Genomic DNA, 4,267 nt, shown 5'->3' on the forward strand with positions numbered 1-4,267 from the left:
CCCAAATAGCTCTTAGTAACTCGGAAAGGAAATTAGAAAAGAGACTCGAATAGAATTTTACATACTCAGCAAGAACTCTAAGAAGTAAATCCATATTTGTTTACATTTAGGATGACAGTTCAAGTTAAAGCTCTCTTTTATCTGGATCCAGTTATCCTGCAAGTGGATGAGCAATGCTATCTCACTGTGAAACTGGAGCTTTACAGTTTATAAATTACTCTTATACATACAAAAATCAAATTGCAATTGTATTATGCTGTGTCTAGTTTATGGACAGGGGCTGCTCATGATGGAGATATAATTATAGGTATAATTATGCATATAAAATTCAGTCAGTCAGTCACTACTTCAGGCTCTTGTTTTTGAACACCTACTGTGTGCTAGCCATAGGGTTTTACACTGCACGGGATATAAGAGTAATGAAGCTCAGTTATTGACCCCCCAGCAACTGGCAGTTGGGGAGGAGAGAATTACATAAAGAAATGGTTGTAATTTAGCATAATAAATAGGACAGCAAAGATTGGAATAGGAGCTTGTGGGAGCAGCAAGCATCAAGTATGAGTCAAAAGGTGTGTCGATCTGGCCAATGTTTGTTAAATTGGCTCGCTGTGTACATGGACACAAGTGTGAGTGACAGCAGGGGCATTTATATAATAAGAACTGAAGTTTGTCATATCTAATCTATTAGTAAATACTTAGTAACTGGATGTTCTTGTCCACCTTTGTTCCCCTAGGACTCTGCTATGCATTATAATCGATTGTCCTTTCTTTTACTAAATGAGTGCTTATGGAATAGATGAACATTCTCACAGATCATACCCCAACAGAAAATGTTTCTAGGGTGTACAAGAGATTGGGGTGACTTTCTTAAGAACTTTACTTTATACAATTATGGAGTGGTGCAGGTACAGCTAATGCAGGGACTCAATGTTAGCTATGCCTGTGCTCTCCTCTAAGGGAGGAGCAGGTGCCATGACCTCTCAACCTGTTCAGGCTGTCATATTTGCCTTTTGTAATGACAAAGGGCATCTAGGGACTCTGTGCCAAAAATTTACCTTCCAGACCCGGCAAGAGATGACTATGCATCCAGACATGGACCAATTTTATAAGAAACAACTTTGACTAAAAGGTTAACTTGGAGCTTTGTATTAATGAGACCAAATTTGCTGGTTTAGCCTCAGGAAGTCCTGCTAAGTTCCTAGGGCCATGGGCAGTAGGCCAACTGACCCAATTGTATTTCCAGTGCACAGCCCTGGACACTGGGAGGGCCAGGTGTGGAGATGTGGTGATTCAGCACAGATACAGTTCTCTCACTGGAGAAACAGACCCAACCAAGACGGTGCAGGATTGCAGCTATTCTGACCCTGGAGTGCCACAATGACAATCATGTTGAAATCTGGCTTGTTGTTCCAGATGGAAGAGTATATGTCCTCTTATGGAGTGCAAGTGAAATCATCATGAACTTAAAAATACCTGAAGGGGTACCCAAGTAGTAGGCAAGATAAACTTGAGAAGTTTTGGCTAATTTCACCAAATCAAACGGTAAAAATGTAAGTTACCCAATGTCTGTCTCACTTTAGCAATTTTACTCCATTGCATAAAAAGCAAATCCATTTCTGCATGTTCTCAGTGCTTTGTACTGCTGTTTACTGGGAATAGAATGTGGAGGGGCCCTGGCGCCATCAGCTTTTCCTCCTGAAAACCAGGGCCACTTATGTATGTGCTGCTGTTGGCTCTGTGTTCTCAAAGGGGCATGGAATAAGCCGTGGCATTTCTGCCTCGGCTCCTTCAAGAGAGAAGGAGAAGATGACCTGAAATGTTTTTTGTAGCTCTTCCTCTGGTCAGAAGTTTCAAAAACAGCAAACTTCTGATTCTCTGCTCTGTCCACTATGGCTGTAGGAGAAAAACTTCATACTTTATGAAAGCTTGTCTTCAAATTTCCTCTATTTTTTAAAAGAAAATAAAAGAATAAATTATAAGGAGAAAATATAGATAATCAAAAAGAAAATAAAAGCCATCAAGAAAACATCACTGATGCATTTCTTTTCAACCGTTTCCTGCTGTGTTTCTGTACACACACAGAACATGTATATGTGTGCTCATGCCTCCCTTTTGGTTGCAACCACCGGTGTTATTTGGCCCGGGTCACACCTTTTCAAATGCGTATGATCACTTTTGTCTGGTGCCATTTCCTATGACATTTTCACCCCATTTTCCAAGCTTACTTTGTCCCCCAGTCTCTGTGACCGTGGGCCAGAATGTATTGACAGACTCTTTTTCATTTGCTCTCCAGTCAGGGTCTTCTTAGGAACACTGACCATTTGTGGGCTGTGCCTGCAAATCCTGCTTTGCTATTTTCAGGTTGCTGCAAGCTCTTGGTGCACATTTAAAATATCTCCTCATAGAGCATTGTCTGGTTCTCACTTAAGCAAACAAGAAAAATAGATAAAGCTCATTTGTAACAAACTTATCTATTATTGTAAATGTTAGAGAGTGGAGCATGCTGGAACCTAACAGAAATGGTTTACATGCAAACTTTATCTTAAAAGATAGAGGGGAGATCAGTTTCAGTGCGTGCCTGGGCAAACTTAATTGAGTCTAGATCTGTAGGGACTGCAATGTGAAGGACCGCTGAGAGGTCAAGGCTTGACTGTCAGCATGAGATGGTTAGTAAAACTCTTCCAGTCTGCATTCACGCCTCTGTGAATGGTGGGGCTGCAGTGGTTGTTTCCTCCAATTACAATTTAGATGAAAAGGCTGACACAGAGCAGACCCCTAGAAAGTTGCCTTTTCTTCTTCTCTTCCTTTCCTTCCACTCCCTACCTGCCTACCCCTTCCATTCTCACCTTTTGTTCTCCATCTGGAAAGCAGAGAAGATAAACTTTCATTGTTTCTGTTCCAGGAATTTTGTAAGAATCAAGTGTAAAAACGCCATATAAAAGAGTTCCAAAAACACTAGAGCGTGATGTAGTTGTAGAGCCATCACTGTATAATAATGAGAACATCGCCCCTTTCTCGAATCTTTAGTATTTACAAGGAATCCCTCTGCAGTACTAGGTCATAAGAGGTGACTGTGACCTTGGGCTTCCTGATCATGTGGCAGTAGGGAACCTGTCATCAGGGTCTGTGCAACCCCTGAATTTCTGCTTTCTTTCTCCTCCAGTTTCTCTTTTGTAAAACAGGCCCCCCCTCCTCCAATATTGCATTTTCCCAGCCATTTCTTGAATGCTTCTGATTCATGTGTCAGCCATGTCAGGCCTCCTCACCAGCCCTTTTATGTAATCTACTTAAACTGGGTCTGTCTGAATTGTCCCAGAGGATGCAGTTCAGAGGGGATTTGATTTCTAGATCCGTCAACAGCAGGTTGAAAACTTGATGTGATGTGTCATGTTCCCTGTGGAACAAAGCTGCCTCAAACCCTTCTCTTCTACCTTGGGGACTTGGATTTTTTGTTCCCAAGCCATGTTTGGAAGAAGCCTTTGTCTGTGGACATGGCAACACCAGGGATCACTGCCACATGTGATATAATTTTAAATTTTACTAACTTTAATGGATTTTTTTTCTTATTCTAAAAGGAACGCATATTTTATAGAAAATAAAGTGTTTCCAGGAATTCCACTTCTGGGTATACATAAAAAGAAACTGAAATCATACTTTGAAGAGATATCGGCACTCCCATGTTCATTACAATATTATTCACAATAACCAAGGCAGGGAAACAACCTAAGTGTCCGTCAATAGGTGACTGGATCAAGAAAATGTGACATATATATGGAATGAAATATGATCAAGACTTTAAAAAGAAGGAAATCCTGCCATTGCAACAACATGAATGAATCAGGAGGACGTTATATTAAGTGAAATAAGCCAAACATAGAAAAGCAAATACTGCATGATCTTGCTTATATGTGAAATATAAGAGTTGAATTCATAGAAGTAGAGAGTAGCATGGTAGATACCAGGGATTGGGGAAATGGAAAAATGATGATCAAGGGGTACAAACTTTCATTTATGCAAGATAAATGAGTTCTGGAGATCTAAAGTACAGTAATATGACTATAGTTAAAAATACTGAATTGTATATTAAAATTTGCTAAGAAGGTAGATCTTTTTCTCTAATTTTTAAAATATTTTTATTATTTTTAATTGTAGTTGACATACAATATTATGTTAGTTTCAGGCATAAAACAGTGATTAGACCTTTATATAACTTACAAAGTTATCATCCCAACAGTTTCAGTATCTATCTGAAACCGTACATAGTTAT

The sequence above is a fragment of the Pteropus vampyrus genome, unplaced genomic scaffold (genome assembly GCF_000151845.1).
Source record: "Pteropus vampyrus isolate Shadow unplaced genomic scaffold, Pvam_2.0 Scaffold44, whole genome shotgun sequence".
NCBI lineage: Eukaryota > Metazoa > Chordata > Mammalia > Chiroptera > Pteropodidae > Pteropus > Pteropus vampyrus.